The sequence below is a fragment of the Centruroides sculpturatus genome, unplaced genomic scaffold, assembly GCF_000671375.1.
Source record: "Centruroides sculpturatus isolate CEXI.00-Female unplaced genomic scaffold, Cexi_2.0 scaffold18, whole genome shotgun sequence".
NCBI classification, from domain to species: domain Eukaryota; kingdom Metazoa; phylum Arthropoda; class Arachnida; order Scorpiones; family Buthidae; genus Centruroides; species Centruroides sculpturatus.
This window is the reverse complement of record NW_019384302.1, coordinates 947393-969151: the sequence shown is the minus strand read 5'-3', so window position 1 is coordinate 969151 and position 21759 is coordinate 947393. Positions and strand designations below refer to the sequence as shown.

At 32.5% G+C, this 21759-nt stretch overlaps 1 protein-coding gene across 2 annotated transcripts in view; it reads right to left on the bottom strand.

The window, feature by feature from the left end:
• The window catches only part of LOC111615554 (glutamic acid-rich protein-like), a 103203-nt gene extending 82036 nt beyond the window's left edge, over positions 1 to 21167 (bottom strand). The window contains exon 1 of one of the 2 annotated variants that reach the window (XM_023357064.1): positions 21013 to 21167. The gene's annotated coding sequence lies outside the window, so the exon portion shown is untranslated. Of the gene's footprint in view, positions 1 to 15525; positions 15622 to 21012 lie in introns of those variants that run through there. The other variant, XM_023357130.1, reaches the window with a different exon arrangement.
• Positions 21168 to 21759: the final 592 nt, after the last annotated feature.

The window sequence follows — 21759 nt, the reverse complement described above, 5'->3', positions numbered from 1 at the left end:
CCCCCTATAACACTGTTGATAATTCCGTTTTATATGAATTCCATGTTGTACGAGTCACTTAGATTTTACAAATACGTGAGCCGTTCACAGCCCGGCATACGTATTTGTAAAATCTAAGTGACTCGTACAATATTGAATTCATATAAAACGGAATTATCAACAGTGTTATAGGGGGGTCGACCGGTATCGATAAAACCATTTAAAATGACTCCGACTAAAGTATTTTTAGATCTGTCAATACAGCAAAAATAATAATAATAATAATAATTAGCAATTTTTATATTTAATTGGTTCTTTAAAAAATTTATTTGTTTACAATTAATAAATAAAGAGAAAGAAAGGAGATCCAAACGGCACCCACAAATTTATACATAAAAGAGTAATACAGTAATTACTTGTTGGTTTAAAATGCTTAAACGATTTTAGAACACTTTAAAAAGTTATTTCGACAGTTGCAAGGTATATTTATATCGATATAAGTCTAAATATAGATCCGAGTAACACGAAGATGTTTAAGATAAATGACATTGTAAAGGAAACATTTGGCTGCTGGTATCTATTTAGCTCTTAACAATATGTATCCAATTCTGGTGTGGCCTATTTCTAACAAAGACTAGACTGCTGTAAACAATGCTTTTTTTTTTTCCTAGATGCCATGCAATTTACCGGTGGTCAGACGTCTGACCCACCGAACGATCCGCTAATCATTGTTGTGGTGGGAAGTGTGACCGCATGCTTTGCCGCGAAAATATACCTTGTGTATTATTTACAATAGTATTGCATAATTAATCGTGTTTTACGAGATTGCTTCGAATTAATTGATTTTGTAAGTAACATTTGGAATCGAAATCACTGTAATTTGTTCGTTTCTTGGCAATTCGCACCCAATTAACAACTTCTCAATAGCCTTAACTGAGTGCGAATCGAGAGAACAAATGAACAAACTAGTCGAAAAGAAAGAAGAAATGAAGTAAACAACTTCATTCTCTAGAAATCAACACCGTACAACCGGTCTTTTCGGTATACAGTCGACCCCCTATAACACTGTTGATAATTCCNAAATAAATATTAATGTAAGTTAAATATTAAAAATACTAACTATTTGGGTAAATGCCTGGGATCCTCTCAGAGTTTGGAGTAGGATGCCTGTGAGTGCCTCTGCCCCCCAAAATATGACTTGGTATTTAATTTTGCCAGAGTCAGGAGTCTGAGTCGAGTGTTTTTTTACCAACTCCACAGTCCTGGTTCCATTTGTCGCTTTTGTTCTTTCCTTAAGCAAATGCCGGTAGCAGGAGATTGCATCCAAAACACCTTGTCTTGCTTTTGCACTCCTTTCAAAATCTGCATCATTTGCTACAATCTGATCAACGATTAAGGTTATTGTTACCAAACTTTTACTAAGGAAATCTGTAGATAAATTCTTTGGGTTCTTCATTTTCAGAATCACTATTTTCCAGTTCTACACGAATTCCTTGTTCTGCCAGTGCTTGAAGGTCATCGTTAGTAAGGCTCTCACCAGAAATCTGCAATAATTTCCTGCTCCTCTACATCTCCTAGTCCTGCTATATTGATTAGGTTGACAATTTGGTCAACCTAACAATACAGCAATAGGCTCTTCTCTTTGAGAATTCTTGAATACCTTCAGCCATAACTTCTTCCACATTTCATTCATGCATTTATAAGTTAATTCTTGCCAAGTCAAGTCAGTATTGTCTATGACATCCATGATGTTATATTTTTCCAAAATTGCACCAAACAAACATAAATTTAAGGAAAGTACAGTGCTACAACAAATTTTGCTTTTCGTTACCTTTTGCTGATTGGGTTGAATAATCGTATTATATATGAATCAATGAAATGCCATGATAATTTGAATCAGAGTAAATTTTGAGATTTTTTTACGCTTCAAACGGACCACATTATATCAAATCAGCATAAGTGAGGTCTTACCGTATTATTAAAAAGCCTGGCAAGTCTTTTGAAACATCACTCATACTGAAAAGATTATCTTTTACATGATTATTTGTGCTTAAGTGCTTCCTTGTAGAATACTGCAGATATATCACTCACAGTATAAAATTTAAAAGAAAAAAAAATTTTTGGAAAAATTCAATTTATAAATTTATATCCTAATTTTCCAAAGAAATTTTTTATTTTGTATGTTGGCAATCTACTAACTTATAGACAAGAATTTGGACATTTTTATTTCCATAATATATTTTCCATATATGGGATACCAGTCAGATTACCAGGTTTAGGTTTGCAGATCCTTTCACTAAACTTAATATTTTTCAAATTCAGTTGATGAAGTTCCAACAGAGCATATTTTTTATAATAATCAAATTAAGAAACAATTTTTTTTCAGCTTTAATCCAATCAATATGAAGATGCATGCTCTCAAGCAATAAACTATCAATACATTGTAATATTTAGTATTACAACCAATGTGATTCATGCTTCTAAAGCAAAATATCTTTCTGTAATTCTGTAAAAAAAGGGGAAAACTAAAACTCTTCCTATTCATCTATATCTATATCTATATATAAAAATGAACGTGTGTGTCCCTATATTTCACTTTTTAGCCAAAACTACACATCGCACATGAATGGTGTTTGTATGTGGTAGTAGCCCCAAGTCTCCATTCATGCACTATGGTGGTTGCGTCTCGATAGCTATAGGGGTGCGGGAGATATGGGGTTGAAAGTGGTTGACTTCAAAGATGTGTAACAATAGAAGTGTTAACAGTGGAAGTGTTAAGAATGGAAGTGTTGAGTAACAAAGGAAGAGTTAATATAAAGCAGCATGCGCGATTTACAGGCAGTTTTTTTTGTGTTTTTGCGGGTCCATGCAGCTAGATTCTACATTACTTAGAAAAACAGTCTTTTATATATAAAAAAAACTATATTACATACAAATAAAAACCCAGCGAAGCAGGTCCTTGCAGCTAGTAGAATATAAAATTCTACAAATTAATTCTGAAAATATTACAAATAAATAACAGAAATATTTGGTTTAAATTATACAATTACTCATGAATGATGTTAATTTTTCATATTCCTTCCATCGAATTAAGATGTAAAGTAGCTTTCACTTTGTACATATGTATGTAGGTACAGTACATATAATTTTAAAACACAAATTTGGGTTTACCATTTGATAATCTTAATTTGAACACCAGGTTTTCTGCATTTATAAATTCTGCCGTAGTGATTTAGTTTCTAAATCGTTGTATGAAATGATCCTTTACAATCTCAGCATTTCAAATTATCTCTAAGTTTTAAATTCTTGTCAACTGATGAATAAAGAGATAAACAAAGTAAATGAAAAAGTTAAATTTAAAAATATATTAAGTTTAACAGTTGCACCTATTCATTAATAACTATTGTTAAGTATTTAAAAATTTTATTTAATTATTTTTTAATAATGTTTACAAGTTTGTACACACAAAAACAAGAAATGTAATTCATTTATTTTGTTAAATTCCATTAAATGTTCAAATGGAAATATTGGAAAAAAAGTGAATTAACAATACACAATTTATATATTTTTCACCGTGAAAAAATATTTAATTAATTAGTTTTCTAGAATTGTCTCAGTTAAATTTCTAACTCAGAATGAATCAATATCAAGATTAAATTCAATCATTTAAGTTGAATGAACTGAAATAAACATATTCATTCATATGCAATGATATCAACTAAACTCATTAAAATATTCTTTATATGGATTAAAATCAGATTGCTTGCCATTATAACCTGATTCACATTAACAGTAACAAAATTAAAATGAAAAATGATGATTCATCTAGAATTTTTCCATTTTTTAATATATAAAATTTATGACATGAGAAATAAGTTATTAGAGATTATATGTTATAATGCTTATCAAAAATGCATATATCAAATATAGAAACCTTAATATTCACAAATATATTTACCACTTATATCCGAAGTTCTTCAGACATTTACAATATTCAAACAATACAATAATGAGATCGTATAAATAATTTTAATATTAAAACTTTCATTTTATATTTTATTAATTTAAAGTGTTTTAAAACTATTCATTATATATATCTTGTTTTTGTTACAAAGTTAAAAAAAATTTAAGTGAAATCATTTAAAAGTTAAAAAACTTTCCAAGTGTTTAAATATTTTAAATTTTGAAAAATATTTTCACTGTAAAAATGTAAAATAGTTGTATAGTACAAGAATGAAACAAAACTAATTTTATATTCTGCACACAGATGTCAAATTATATTGAAATCAGTATCAATGACAACCAAATGTCTCTGAAAACAGTTTTCCTGCAAATGGAAATATATATGATTTTATCATATCTAATTTAACGCTATGATATGCAATTTCTTCATGCAATATAAGATTTAAAAATTTTTTCTTGCATAATACAATACTTTCCTCATAAATTTTTGGTTTACAGGTTTAAAAATTTCTTCTTCTAATCTCAATGATTATAAATTTGCTGCTAATTCATATTTTAATCTAAAATGATTGATTATGTATAAATTATTACTTCTATAAACTCTTATTACTTCTTAGAATAAAACTGATAAACAAAACAGAAATATTTTGAAACTTGACGATTCAGAAAGATTTTAAAATATTTAGTGGATGTAAGAGATTGGCATTTTCAATGTACAATTTATAAAATTTTTAAAGGTGAATGATCATCTGGTTTATGTATGACAGAATTACAAAAGTATCTCATTACACTATTAAGAAGCAAGTGATACAAAGATCTTACAAAGTATTACTACTATTGTGAAGTGGAAAAGGAATTGCACAGGCTATGTGTATTGTGTGAAACAGGATGGCCCAACCTTCTGTCTTACTAGGATGGCCAATTACTTATCTTTGAGAGTTTACTAATATGTGAACACTCCTCAACTCTCCTCTGATTGCTGTCAGATCTCCTGACACCACTTAGTCAAAGGTTGCATACTAAAACACAAAAGTAAACTTGTGTTACCAGGATTTAAGGAGAGTTTAATTAAATTAATATGAGCATTTCATGGTAACATTACGTGATTTGCATGCATTATGTGGGCAGATGATGGACATTCAAACTATCATTTTGGGAGGAACTAAGTGTACTTCCCCCTAAGTCTAAGGAAGTCAAAGACTGATAATTTTTCCATCGAGTTTAAACTTTAAAATATTTTTAAAAATGTTTCTCCTGAATTCCAGATTCTTACATTTGTAATAATTTTTTTGAATCTCTTTAAAACATGTATGAAACATTAAAAAGACACCACTAAGCAACTCTCCGCTGAATTTCTATTTCAGGAATCTAGGTATGTTTATTGTAAGCATTCTTAAAGATTGGGTACATTGCCTGGTAAGTAGCTTTAATATAGATATATAAAGCACACCAATTGGCTTGCTTATCTAGCTGTATTAAAGCTACTTTATCAGGCAATGCACCCATTGCTGTCGAGCAGCACTAAAAGCAGAAGGTAAGCAAACAAAACAAAAGAAAAAAGCATTAATGAAAAGCAAAACAAAATGGCTGCTGACCATGCTGGCCTCTGTGCAAGTCTGTTGGCAAAAATCTGCCCAATTTAGACATCACACATGATTACAAGGTTACACATATTAATCAATTTAGTAGTTGGTATAAAATCAAACTTCTAGCTTTACAAAATTGATGATTTTCAGCATACATAAGTATCATAGGGGAAAAAAACTATCCTTGATTGGGATAATTTTATTTCTGCAGAGCTGAAGATATAAAAGGTAAAGGGAGAATTTCCCCTCATTCCCCTTTAAATCACACTCTAGGTATTGTAATTCATTATTTGAGCAATTAGATATTAAGTTTTTAGTCTTTTAAGGATATCTTTGAATAATTATCTTAAGAAAGCATCAATGTTTTTAAAATTCGTTTTGTTTTAAATTTTAAAACAATTTTAAAAGTAAATAAAATTAAAGATTTAACATTTTTATATTTAAAATATCATTAAATTATTTGAAATTTTTAACATATCAAAATATTAATGTGCTAATAACTGAAGTTTTTAACTATCTAAAGAAGCCTTTAACATAATAAGATGAAACATTATCAAATTCACTAAATGCAATAATTGTTCCATACCACAAGCTAAGGAAACATTAGATTATTGAGTGTTATATTAACATTTAAAAAAACTGATTCAAAGAAATATGTAGTTTCAAGCAAGTATTTGTTATCTTTTATTTATTTTCAATATTACAACGTTCATTTACAAAGTTATAATAATAAAAAAAAAAAAGGAGAAAACTGTAAAAATCTTACTATTCATAGTATATAAAATTCTACAAATTAATTCTGAAAATATTACAAATAAATAACAGAAATACTTGGTTTAAATTATACTATAAATCATAAATGATGTTAATTTTTCAAATTTCTTTCATCAAATTAAGATGTAAAGTAGTATTCACATTGTACAGTACTGTACATATGTATATAGGTACTGTACATTAAAAGGCTGCATTATAAAGGTTTTTGTGTCGATGCTTGAATAATAGGTACAGTACGTATAATTTTAAAATTTTTTAAATAGAAATTGAATTATATTAATCATAATTTAACATGAAATAACAGTTTTATAGTAATAAAATTTATTTTAAAAAATTATTATTTTAAATACTCAAATTTTCTTTAAATTAATAAAAGTTAATTAATTGTACAGTAGACCCCCTATAACACTGTTGATAATTCTGTTTTATATGAATTCCATGTTGTACGAGTCACTTAGATTTTACAATTACTTGTGCCGATTTTACAAATACTGTGAATGGCTCACATATTTGTAAAATCTAAGTGACTCGTACAACATGGAATTCATATAAAATGGAATTATCAACAGTGTTACGGGGGCCTACTGTATATTGCACATCTGTTATGATCTCCTTTAAATAAAAATTTATGAAAGATTATCACTTCTAATGCATTATTATTATTATAAACCCTTTTATATTACAAAAATATGTGAATTTTTTCAAAATTTTAATGTTAATTATTGTATAAATTCCAGATAAGTTTTGTACTTATTGCTATGCTTATTTCAAATGTAAGAGAGAATCATACTGAAACTTCACTCATTACTCTTATATAATTCCACAGCAAAAGTATATTAATAAGAATATACTTGTAAAATTAATAAAAACTTCACAAATATGAAATGGCAAACAAAATTTAAAGAAAACATTTTGAACAATGCCGTATCCTTCAAAAAAATTCAAGAATTTAACAAATTTTTCAAGGAACTTAATATATATTGTTAATATTTTTATTTAAATCATATCATATTCAGCAATAAACAGATGAAAACATGTGCTAACATTTTTAAACAATAAATGTAATTATTAAATTGAATTAGTCAAAATTCTTAAACAAAATTTGATCAATTCTGCATAACAGTAACACACCATCCGACCAAATTAATTCATACGGCACGTAATAGGTACCAGTCGACCCCCCTATAACACTGTTGATTATTCCGTTTTATATGAATTCCATGTTGTACGAATCACTTAGATTTTACAAATACATGAACCGTTCACAGCCCGGCACACGTATTCATAAAATCTAAGTGACTCGTACAACATGGAATTCATATAAAATGGAATAATAAACAGTGTTATAGGGGGGGTCAACTGGGATACGTAAAAGTAAAATAGTACACAATTCATTCTCCAAAATATTTTCATAACCTACACGTACAAAAATACAATTACTTGGGATGTCAAATGCGATATTTATTTCCGACACACCGGCGGGATCAAAGCCACGCTTGCAAAACAAAAATGCCGATACCACAGGTAAGCAATTCGAACGACACAGAACACGTAACAAATGCATCCAGAATAGGATAATTAGAAATCAAGTTAACGGCCAGATTATAAGCCAAACAAAACAAACCCGCCAAAGTTTCGTCCGAAAACGCTCTCCGACGGAGTCGAGGGCGCCGTTTCTCCGGACGGGTCGAACTTCGAGACCAATTTCGTTTCTCCAAAATTGATCGTAAACATCCGCAAGTATTCAACTGTAAAGTTTGGTTCAATTTGTAAACTGTTAATGTGGAAATTGAATATTTGATGTTTTGGATTACTGATTTTTGTATTTTTTATACATTTAAGATACATTTAATACTTAAAAATATGTATAAATGAACATATGGGTGTATAAAACTTAGTTTTTGTAACATGTTAAGTTGTTTTTTTTGTTTTTTTATAGCATTCCTTATATCTTATAATGTAAAATGTGTCACAGTCAGTCGATACTTCGACGTAAAATCTTTAAAATTATTAAATAAAATTGATAATAATTTAAGAAGAAATTACAACGTATAAAAAAAATGTATTAAATAAATTTTGTAAAAATGAAATCTTACCTTAATAAAACCAACAAAGAGGGAATCCGTGGACACAAACGGCACGGTAACATATAAATATCATAATAAAATACAATATTATCAAACATCGACTGGATAAAACACATAATTCTAAAAGAAAAAAATGCTTAAAAAATGTCTAAAATCAACCCTTTACTAAACGTCAGCCACGTAACAACGGGTGTTGCCAAGGTTACTAACCTCTGCCGGCACAGCAGCGCCGCCACTACGGCTTGCCAGTGACGTCACGGCACCCGAGGTCAGGGACGACGGACAGGTGTTGCGCAACCGAAAGCGATTTCTTTTTTTTTATTTTATTTTAAATGCATCGACACCGTCCACTACTTTTATTATTTCTCTTTTATTATTAACCCTTTCCGAAATCTCTCGTATAATTAATTTTCACTCCGGATCTAGGAAATTATCTTGGCATCTGAATGAAAAAAAAAACACTAAACTTTTGCCAAACATCCCTCCCTTCGAGGTGAAAATCTCGTCCGGGGACTAAAAATATTCTAGTTTTTATTCGATTATATTAAACTTTCTTCCGTTTTATAACATTTAGAACCGAGAGATTTCCCATATCGAACAAGCCACGTATTTAATTTAACGATAATGTCCGTTCTTAAGGGTCGGTCACGTGACCGCGCCTGGTCAGTGATCCCGCAGCCGTTTAAGATCCCCGTCACGTGACCGACGTCTATCCGGTCAATCCACATCCAAATTGGTCAGGTGACCACCGATTTTCAATTTTTCTTTCGTTTTTTTTTTTATTATTATTATTGTTATTTTTTCGATGTTCCGATATAGAGAAGGATGTTATAAATAATTCATATGGCAGCAAACTGTCGATAAAGTGAATTATCACCAAAAAAAAAAAAATATTTTCATTTTTGTACAAAATAGAAGCAAAAAAATAAAAATATTCTCGGAAAAGAAAAAGGTTTATTTATTTATTTCTCAACGTTCTTCGAGTTTTTATATTTTGGAAGAAGTTTAGTATTCACTTCCTGTGCCAATAATCTACCAATCATTTCGCTGATTACAAATATTCAAATGATGTCATTATCCTAGCGACGCGAACGGTCGCGACGTCGCGCGCGCCGATAATGATCTTAATTTAAAAAATTCAAAAAAGGTATGGAAAATTTCGTTAAATTCACTACTTATATTTCTAAAAATTGGTAAATTTTTAACTCAAATAAGAAAACTTTTTACGAATTACATAATCAAAAATTTTTCACGCTTTATTTTGTATACGTCGCGTACTGTACGTTAGCCATTAGATAAAGTATGTAAGCGTTTTATTTGCTAATTGTATTTTATAATGGTTTTCTAATCAAAGAGTTATAAAATCGATAAGATTATTAATACTTAAACCGCCTAAATATCGAGTTATAATTATCTTAGACTTATATTTAACGTAGCTACGCTCCACGCGAAGCGACGCGGCGCGTAGTTACACTATTATAACGCGCGAGATCACGTGGTTTACAGATAAAGTCATTGTCTGCGTACCACGTGATTTCACGACGATTTTGACCTAGGTAAACATTATATAAATATATTGTCTTCTATTTTGTTCGAAAAAACATTTATTTACGGAGTAAACAATAACAATAAACCGATTTAGAGGTAGAATAAATACTCTAACCCCAAAAAAACAACTTAAATTTATATAAGTTCGGAATATATACATACGAATATGCATATAAATTAAGTATAAGATTTCTTTATTTGTAATAAACTCTTAAAATAGGAAAATACAAAGTTATTAAACCTGAAACACTTGTAAAACATAGTCGATTATTTTTAAAAGTCATTTGCATACAGACTGTGTGGCATGTCGTAACCATTTAAGTACTTATAAAGATAGGAACTTATTATTATTTATATTATAAATTAGAAAAATAAACAAAATCGAGTAAAACAAACATAAAATCGGCAATAAAACGGTAAGTATAGGCTACATGAGTGCAATTAATTGATTACATAAATCACACGCTCCTTTTTTTTTTGTCCTTATCTCTCGTCGTCGATTCTCATTTTGATATATTTTTTTCTGACAACTTTTCTTTCTAAATTTATAAAATGTTTTTTTTTTTAATTAGATCGGATAGGAAATCGTTGAGACAAGTCTAAGACACCGCACTATTATTAATGGAAGTAAAGTTACTTATTGAGTCATTAAGATGTAGTTTCAATGTATACACTTCGTTACGTGTATTTAAATTATCGCTAAAAACAGAATCGGTAGCCTTTACTCTTAAATTATATAAGATAGTGAGTCCCCATATGGTACCGTGGATTCAACCAAACGGTACCTTTCGATTCCGAATCAGCTGTTCGATCAGTTGTTTCTAAACAGTTGAAGTCGGATCGTCATCCGAAACAAAACCGTCCTATAATTATCTTAAGGTAAGTGACACTTCGTATCATTACCTTTTGTTAATATTGAAGTTGATGTAATAATTGAATATTGTAGGTTTATTAGTCTATTTTAACATACAACTATTGTTTTTATAGTGTTTTAGTTGCACCTCATCACAGTAGTAGTGTGTATAGGATATATTGATGAACAGGAGGGCTGTAAATTATTAAGAAAACGTATTTTTATTATTAGGATCTATTATTATTGTTGTTGTTGTTATTAATAATTTTAAATATCAAAATCAATATCAATTATTGAACCTTCTATTTCAGAAGATTCCTGTTATTCCGAAGAGAGTTAAGTGAGAAGATCTAAACCTGGAGATTGGTCTTGAAGAAGGTTTGAATTTTAATTCATAGCATTAACTAAAGCACTAGTTTGTCTTTGATTGAATAAAAAAGATTTTTGTCACTTCCACGCATTTGTTTTTCATGGGCTTTATTAGGAACACTGTGTTCCCAATACGGCCCGCTTGTCACTTTTCACTTTTACATGACAGTCATGGGAACTAGGTATGTTTTTTAGTTGCCCAATTAGCCTCTCTAGGTGATATATTAGTCACTTGGAAAGAAATTTGAGTTGGTCAAAATATAATTGGGTCCAATTGGGCCCCTATCTTACTGAGCTGTAACCTTGCAATGTCAACTTCAACAACCAAAAAAAAAAGAAGATCCATTCGAAATTGCAGCAGAAATTATAATAATTAAGTAACATTAAAGTCTTTATAGCAAGTTGCGATTTTAGGTATGGGCAAATTAAGCTTTTGCTCAGAAACTGGAGTCCAGACACGCACAAATATACGCTAGTCTATACTCAGATTTAGTTCAATGTGAATAATTAATAAACTCGAAAATATATAAAGGTTATTCTGAACATTTTAATCATTATTAAGCATCTTGCTTATCTTCTTAAAAAATTAACAAGAGAAATAAAATCGTAGAAAGGAAAGAGGCGGTGAGAGTTATTGGTTCTTTAACAAGCGACAACTACTTTATAACAATAAACAAGCATTCGTGTTTATTAAGGCGAATCAATGATAGCCTTACTAACCTAATTATTAAACAATAAAAAAATCGGTTATAGTCATTATAATTGTTTATAATTCAGTTTTCTATTTCTGAATGCTCTAATAGATCTTAATAGCTACGTAAATATTTGAAGTATAAAGCAATAATTACCTTTAACGACTGTAATTTCAGTCATTACTTCATTGTACAATATACATAAAATGCAATTGGATCAAATTAGTATTAAGTTTACGATGCGTTAATCTTACGATTATTTAACTAGAGAGGCCAACGCGAATTTCGAGTCGACCCCCCTATAACACTGTTGATAATTCCGTTTTATATGAATTCCATGTTGTACGAGTCACTTAGATTTTACAAATACGTGTGTGAGCCATTCACAGCTCGGTACACGTATTTGTAAAATCTAAGTGACTCGTACAACATGGAATTCATATAAAACGGAATAATCAACAGTGTTATAGGGGGGGGTCGACTGTATTTAAAATTTCTCGTATTGTTTATGTGTTTATAAAAATTAACGAACGAGCTCAACAACCGTAGTTGCCTTTCTGCTTCTGCCAACTTTTTCAGGAAGTCGAGAATGAATTTTGTTTATACATAACCCAATGTAGTTTATTACAAACAAAATAAGTCTGCGGCTATTCGCGGAACCGCATAAAAATATTCAGTTCGACCTCTCGCATACAGGTTTTCTAATAAAATTTAAAATCCCCTCAACAGTAAAATTTGAATTTCTAACTCCTAAGATAATAATTACACCATTGTTACGTGGAATTACGTGGACCGGATTCTAGAAAGAAAAACTGTTGCAACTCTTTCATATTGTCTTACGTTCTTCAACCGGGTGTGGTCCTCGTGACTTGAAAGCACTGCATCAGCCTATATATACGTCGCAGAGTCACTAAACCAAGTTGCTAGTCTAGTGACTCTACCACTTACGTATTAAAATTACAATGGCAGACAGTTAAGAACAACCTTCCTACGAATACAACAGAATCAAAAATAAGCGAACCGATTTCCTCGTTGATTGATCGTTTAATTTGGATATATTTAATTAACCCTGTTTTAAAAAATATTAATTAATTTTTTTTACCATTTAATTTAAAACAATTCGATGACCCTCTCATTAATTAATATGCATATATTAATCGCGAAATTAAAAAAAAAATGATGTAGGATCGAACTACGGAATATAAAAGAGAAAAAAAAATATGAAGAGATCGATCGAAAAGGAAGATCGAAGAAAACGTTTAAGTGGCCACAGCTCACACTTAACAAATTATAAATATTATAAAGTGAATAACAGATTTTTATTTGTTGGCAAATTGGTATCTGCACCTGATCGATGTAGTCTGTCTCCCTTCTTCAATTAGCCAACTCACATAAACAGATAGGAGACGGGTCAATGACCCCATGTTTCAACCTTGAATGCTCTCAGTGACAGTCCTGGATCTTCTACCGCTTCGTCTCGCTATTCTTTTACGTTTTACCAAAACTATGGGTTTTTCGACACTCGAACATTTCCTCTTTTTTTCTTTTTTTTTTAATATTTTAACATAATTCTCTTTTAACGCTTCCTAATTGGTTTATTTCAAACGTGTCCGTTAAATACGGATTTAAATCTGTCTTCTTCTCTATCCGATTGGTGGATGAAATGAATTACTTTATGAATAGACCAATCGTGCAATACGTAACTTAATTACGAATCGACTAATTAAATTACTCGATAGAAAAGAGATTTAATTGGTAATTCCAGTATTTAAAGCTGCGGATGGTTATATGTTTATAGTTTTATATAATAATATATTTATATCAAATATATATTGAAATATCGGAAATCTTCCAGACTTTAGTTATGAAAAATCGCTTATACTTAACGCTTAGAGTAATTTAAAAGCAGTCGTTATCATTAGAAGAAACGATTTTTCAAACGGAGTATACTTAACAGTAGCTTAGACGAAGCGAGCAAGTTAATGATTAGTGAGAAAAAAAAAAGCAACCTATGAATATTACAGCTGCGAAATAACACATCTTGAGAATTATTTACAAAGATAAATCGAATCGCGATCAAAAACTGGAAGGAGAAAGTGAATCAACTGTTGATACAAGAGGTGATTGCCCTTAGTGCATTCATACCAATTTCTGTTATCGTTCTGTGTTTATATCTAGGAACAAAACCGCTCGGAAATTGTTTTTATAAGTAAAAAAATAAAAGAAAAATGTTATTTTGTCCACAATTTAGGCCATAAACAATGAGAGGCAAGACTTTATTTATATTATTATCGTACCGGCGACCTCAAAGTCACTTTTACCATCGTCAAAGACCCTTTCGAAATTTATATTTTTTCGGTAATATATTTCGTTATCTATCGCTTTTAATTTATTCAAATGTTTATAGTTCGGCGATTATGAGCAACGTAACAATAATTACCGTAAACATTTCATAACACCTAACACTTTGTAAAAGTTATAATCTATATTGGCTGTCGACCCTTCCTATAACACTGTTTATTTTTCCGTTTTATATGAATTCCATATTGTACGAGTCACTTAGATTTTACAAATACATGAGCTGTTCACAGCCCGGCACACTTATTTGTAAATTCTAAGTGACTCGTACAACATGGAATTCATATAAAACAGAAAAATCAACAGTGTTATAGGGGGGTCGACTTGTACTAAAATATCAGAAAATAATACAAGAAAACTTAAAATGTCTAAGGAAAAACATATTTCGGTTACGGTTCAATGGATAAAAACCTGCTACGTAATTACGCAATGCAATCCTCAGATACTGTAACATGTATACGGCTTCGGTTTATACTGTAAACATTCGATTCTTATGCATTTAATTCGAACTTTACGGCGACTTATCACACTATAAATATGTAGTATAGTTTACACTTCGCGAACTGTTCAATCGACAGGATTCGTCACTGTTATCGCCCATCGTTAACATACACATTAATATGGGTGCTAGAACAAATTACAGTAGACCCCCCTATAACACTGTTAATAATTCCGTGTTATATGAATTCCATGTTGTACGAGTCATTTAGATTTTACAAATACGTGTGCCGGGCTGTAAAAGGCTCACGTACTTGTAAAATCTAAGTGATTCGTACAACATGGAATTCATATAACGCGGAATTATGAACAGTGTTTTAGGGGGGTCGACTTGTACTGTTTACGACTTTAAAACCGTAATCAATCTTTTGATACCGTTGCCAACTACGGTTTAAAAGATACGACGGGCAAATAAATATCAACCTCGTGTAATTCGCCCCATTAACGTTAAAGACAAACACGGGTTAGATTATTAAAAGCACGTAATACACATTAACGAGAGAGAAAAATATACATGTCGTTAACAAAACAAATATTTATATACAAAGCATTTATATATAAATGTTAAAATACCTATCATCGAATGAAAATAACTCCGCTCACTCTAAAACGAATACAATAACCTTAGAGGTGAACTAAGTGCATTGACACAAAAGTTTTGCATCATGCCAATGCAAGTTTTGAGTTGGCCTAGATATAAACGGCACAGACGTTAGCAAAACATCGATCACGAATTTCCGAATGTTTTTCCAATTAAGATAACTCCATTAATTAATATAAAAGTCGCCATAATAAACTACAATACCGTAAATACTTACTCCCCGAAAATTTCGGTGTTTCTACAAAAGGTACCGACACACTAAACAAAACGAGGTCGTAGAGTAATTATTATTATAAGAACAATGATTACGGGCAATAATAAACAAATTATTAGATAATGGTACTACTATAGTAATAATCGAAATACTTTCTACGATTGTTTTCGATTTTCTTTTTTCTCTTATGGATTGTATACTCGAACATTACGGTACGGGGTCGATAAATATATTTTTATAAACATATTTCGTAACAATTATCATTTTTTTTTACGTAAATAAAACACTCAATAGTTCATCAATCGGGTGTACAATATAATTTCCTATTGTTTTTTTAAGATACGAAGGTGTGAAGAGTTCGATATTATAAAGAATTAACGACTTAATCCATTTCTAAATCTAGATTCGAATTCCCTAATTTATTTATAATTGTAACATGGGCCACATCTAATAAATAACAAATCAATCGAGTTCTGTTACGTAAGGTAAGATAGTCGACCCCCCTATAACACTGTTGATAATTCCGTTTTATATGAATTCCATGTTGTACGAGTCACTTAGATTTTACAAATACATGTGCCGGGCTGTGAACGGCTCACGTATTTGTAAAATCTAAGTGACTCGTACAACATGGAATTCATATAAAACGGAATTATCAACAGTGTTATAGGGGGGTCGACTTATAGTAGATACGATTTTAGTCAAATATTTAACCAAAAAACATTACAAAAATATACTAGACAAAACACTAATATTTTCGAGTATAAAATTACACGTCATACATAACAGCGAACGAATTAATTTCCATAATTAGGAATTGACAAATCGCGAATGCTAAGTGCGAGTAAAGTCAATTGGCATAACGAATAAATAAAATGAAAGAAAGAAAAGTTCGTGTCTCAATTTTCTCTCCACAGTTTCGAGAGTTTCGAACAGAATGAAGTTAAGTGTGGCGTAGAAGCACCACTTTTTGCTAATTACGTTCCGTAACTACTAGTTCGAGCCATGGAGTAGAAGAGTTAACACGTGGATGAATTTGGATGATTTGTTCCGCTTCACTTTTGTTCGGGGGGCCAACTACTAAACTTTCTCGATTAGAGAGGCCGCAATTAACCCAGGTTTCGTCTATTAGAGGCCTACGTCTTCTAGAATGGCCGTTCTAGAATTAATTATTCATGGAGAACGGCTAAAGAGAGTATCCCCTTCGAGCGTTAAATGCAACGACGGTCGTAATTTATACTCGGAGTCTCTATTTGCGTAATTGCTAGCTTATCTATATGGTAATTTTTCATAGGACTTCGTAAAGGGTATGTTTATTTATTAAAACGAACGTATCGTCACCCAATAATCGGTTTAAAAAAATACCAGTTTATCTTGGTAAATTCACAGTAATCGAGAATAGATTACACTATTCTACACCGAGAAATGTTACGTCGATTTCTAGATATATCGCGTAACATAATTCATATTACGTTACGCGGAAAAACTTGAAATATTGGTGTGACGTTCGACTACGTTCCGTTGTAGCTTATAGGTAATTTTCTAAGAAATACTTCTCGGGTGATGTCTCGTTAAGGAAGTTTCAAAAGAAGGGGTTATTTAAGACACGAGCAGATTCTCCGACAAGAATGGGAATTTCCTAACCTTACGTAAATCTCCGTAGCAAAGAATATTATCAAGTTACATCCCGTACGATAACGACATTGTAAGGTAAAGAAAGGGCATCGCCTTCTGTTGGTTTCGAAGCGTAAACATCACCGAAACTAATAAAAATATGCCAGGGTCGTAGTATAATGAAACAATCCATCATATCAGAATGGGCATTATTGTAGTAAACAAAAGAAACAAAACAACATTATCGCATCCGCGCATCTCCCGCTCGGTCACAGCGGGTAGAACGCGCCAATTTTCGACCTCCTCCTCCTCCATTCAAATCCGTTGTATTATTTCTTACAGACGATTCGACTCGATGGTCCTCGACCCTTCGAAAGAAGAAATCAAACCCGATCGGGGTCATATAAAATAATAATAAACGTTTTCACAAGAGATTTCTATCGTTTCCTTCCCGAAACGATCTTTCTCTCGTCTACGAAATCCACCCTTTCCGTTGGTGTCAGGTTATCAAAGATCGGCCACGGATCAAAACTAAAATGGAGTGTGCATACAGAAAACTTAATTGCATTAAATTCCCGAATAAAATGTGCCTGAACCCATTTAATAAACCGTCTTTTCCCTTTTCGAACGAGGTTCTTAATTTTAAAAAAACCCCTATTAACCGGTGTCGAAGATACCTGTCGGGTAACATATCTTTAGACGAAAACATTCGTCGTCAGACTTTACCTTACGGATGAGAGAACATCTGGTGACGGCACGCCATTTGCATTCGATGACGTCTCGTCTTCTTAACTTAACAAAGAGAAGTGTCGTACGTAAGAAACGAAAGGACATTAATCCGGTGAATAAACTTTATTATTAACAGATGCATCGCTGATCACTCATTTAAATTGGAAAAATATTCTTAGAGATTGATGACTGTCGTTTTGCGACTTCGTACGTCATTCGTCAAAATTGTTATTACGTCCGAAATAAAATAAAAAATATCCATTCTTAAATCGTATTTAACACGGTTTTACGCACTTAATAAACCGGTTATAACAGTTTCCTTGATTCGAACTTCCAAATTTAAAGCCCGGATAAACTTTGGAGCATTTCCAATTAGGATATGAGCCTACGAGTAATTCTGTACGTCGAGACGTTACGGTATAAACAGACGTTTAACGAATTCTTTAACAGTAAAAACAAGGGGTATTAAAAATCCGTCGCGATGCGTAACGCGCGCTTTCGCTCGTCGCGTTGCGCCCTCGTTATAAAAATTTGAGGTGGAAATTGTTACTCGTCCAGCCAAAATTGTTTTTTTTTTTCTTTTCTATTGCGCTAGAAGTGAATACGTAATAGATCCATAGATAAGATATAACGCATTGCGACACATAGATACATTCGTAACATCAGTACTACGTATTAACTTGCATATACACCTGCAAGTTAACGAAAAATCGCCATCACTACTCCTTAAAACACGTGTTATTGTAGAGAAATCGATTTTCTAAGAAACAATAAATTTCCCACGCGCTACCGGTAAAAATACGGTTCCAGTTTTTTAAATTTATAAAAGAATTTTATACCAAGAAATAAAATATTTCGGTCGGGTGCTTGGCGATTTAAACTATATTTCTTAATGCTAGTAAATTATCGAGACGGAAATACGAGGAAGCGTGGAGAATAAAAAATATATATAAATTTATAGGCAAAAAGACACGTGACGAAATTGAATTTACGTTTCGTCACACGGAGAGAGAGAGAGAGAGAGAGATTTTTGCAATTTTGGGGAATTTTAGGTCTATATTATGCTAAATTCTTACGACCGATCACTCTAAAAATTGGATCGACCCGTTCGAAGTTCTTAACTTTTATTTACGTGTAATCGATCGAGGAATCGATGCGACGATCGATCATTAATCTTCGTTAATCGATCGTAACGGCGTTCCAATTACGAGAAAACTTTACAGTCGATCACTTCCATTTTTTCTTATATAAACGCTTTTCTTCTCGTCCATTAAAGAGAAGGGATCGTCGATTGTCTCGTTCTGTGTAAATAGGGAACGAATAAATAAATAAAATGGTCGAATCACGTAACTTCGAGACTAAAAATGATAAATATTAAAATGACCCAATAATAAATGTATACATTTATATTCGGTATATCGGGGTGTTTCCGAATGCTTGTAATTTATTTGTGTATATATATATATAGGCTATACGTATTTCTTCGACCTACAGTGTATCTTGTGTACAGTACCAGCGTGTTTACAGGGACGTCTTTCACGTAATAGTATGTATACATCCATCAAAAAGGAAAGAACGACGTATAAAAACTGTATTAGTATCACAAAACTTTCTATTTTCGTGCCACGATACTTATCGATTATCGAAACGATTCAATACCGGAAACGGAAGTTATTAAGATTTTTAATGGTAACGCCGGTGACTTTAATCTAACTTGGATGTTTTCATAACCGAAATAAGCAATTGTCGTTAGTAAATTGCTCCGTAACACTTGCAAAATGCATTGAAAACAAACGTATGAACCCATCGTAGAGGGGTGCAGGGAGCTACGTAACTAGTAACTGCAGCTCCCGTTCGCTCTCCCCTTAAACGATGAATCAACAGGTTCTAGATATTTACGAAACCCGTAGCGATAACAAAGCTGAAGAAATTTAAAAAATTGCGCACGTCGAAATTCTTTCGAGACAGGAAATTTACAGGGGATTCAACTCGAGTTTTTCAATCGACTGAAACACACAAAAAAAAATGCATGGCGTTTTGTATTATTCCAAACACTTTCTACTTTCCAGTATATATATTTTTTATAACGATTTATCAATTAGATAATACACACTTTTAAAACAAATCGGTTATTTTTAAATAGGTCGTTACGTGATTATAATAAATAAGCGAGTACAGAAGTGTAGCCAATGCTCCAACACGGAGTCAGAGGTCTCATTTGGAGGATACGAACGACGAAAAAAACAAACGTTATAAAAAAGAATAGAGGAAGATAAGGCGTCGAAACGTCCCGTACAAAATGCTAATCTATTTAAAATTAGTTAAGGAGATAAACAAGAAATTCAAAGCCGCAATACCGAGTTAATATAGCAAATCGACACGCCACAATTCCTCTTCGACGCTTCACTTCCTTAACAGATAAAAGTTCGAAGATCGATTCGAAGTTACACATTGTTTTTTGTTTAAGCCGTAAGTTCGACACTTACAATGTTAACTTAAATATAGAAAATTCGAATTTACGTAACGAGAAAATTGTTACGTACCTCGTCCCTTTCCAAAGTTATTTCCTTAGCAATTTGACAAGCGCTAAAATTGTTTTCGTTTACGCAACCGGCGGAGCAATTTGAAGAAAACAGTCGGAAGACGAATCCTTTTAGCCAAAATTTCTGTTGAATTAGAAGAAGAGAAATTCCTCCTCCTCCCCCGACACGTCACGGCGTATAAAATAATTTGGAATGAATCATTTTCTCGGAAGGACGGATCGAGTGTTTTATACTCCACTAAATCACTCGGACGTAGGATTAAAAAGTTACGAACGTGACTCACCCCTCGATCGACGTGGTCCTCTCTCTCTCTCTTCCAACACCGCGGTTTTTCCAACCCACATCTAGGACGGGTTATAACTTCGAATTCGACACGAGCCCCCTTCGGGTGCTTCGCCGTCGAACTCGTAGTCATAAATACTTTTTTTCTTCTTCAGTAAAAAACCGAATTATACCCCAGTAAAAAAAGTGCAGTTCGGCGCGGAACAAACTGGCTGGCTTCCACGTATTTATTATTCTAGGACCTGCAGAACCACCACATCACACGAGGCAAGGTGTTAAAGTAGAACAGAGTGACGGATTACGAACGTAAGGGGTTACTGACCTGTCATAATTCCGCTCCGGCGTCGTTCGATATCCAACGGAAAACACACAAAAATACAAGAGCAGATAAAGGGATATTTTTTTGAATATTTAATCCTTCTTCTCCGTCATTTCGTCCGATACTCGTTCGACTAACAATGGCTTTTGAAAGAGAACATCGAATCGTGTAAGCGGCCGACACATGGATGTGATGCAAGAGACGCATGCGCAGCGGAGAAATAGGTCGCGGGGATACCACTACATGGACGGAACGACCGTACCCGCCGTAGACCGTGCGAAATACAAAAACAATATAATATAAACTCGTCGTTCGGCATCCGAATTCCGAAAACGCGGCCGTAACGAGTCGCTTCGGTGCGGACGTAACCGAATTGGGCGCCGTCACGTGATTGACGGAGGTCGTTCACCCGAGCGAACCTTGGCCCCCTATCACTTCCCATTAGTGGGTCGGACGACGATTTTCGTCCGCTAATCCCGCGGGATAAGACGGTGTCATCCCTTCGATTCCCGTGTTTGTTGCGTAACACTTTTAGCTTAAAATTTTCGGGGGTGAAAAGTTTTTCTCGCGTCGAGACGTCGTCGAGCCAACACCGGAGCTCCGTACTTAGTCTTGCAGAAAGTTTTTAAAAATTTTTCTCCACAAAAACGGCTTCCTGTCTTCTAATTAACAACAAAACTACCCCGTGTACATTTTTTAATCCCTTTATTTATTCTTTTATATTCTCCCAGCGTCCAATCGGTACTCGTC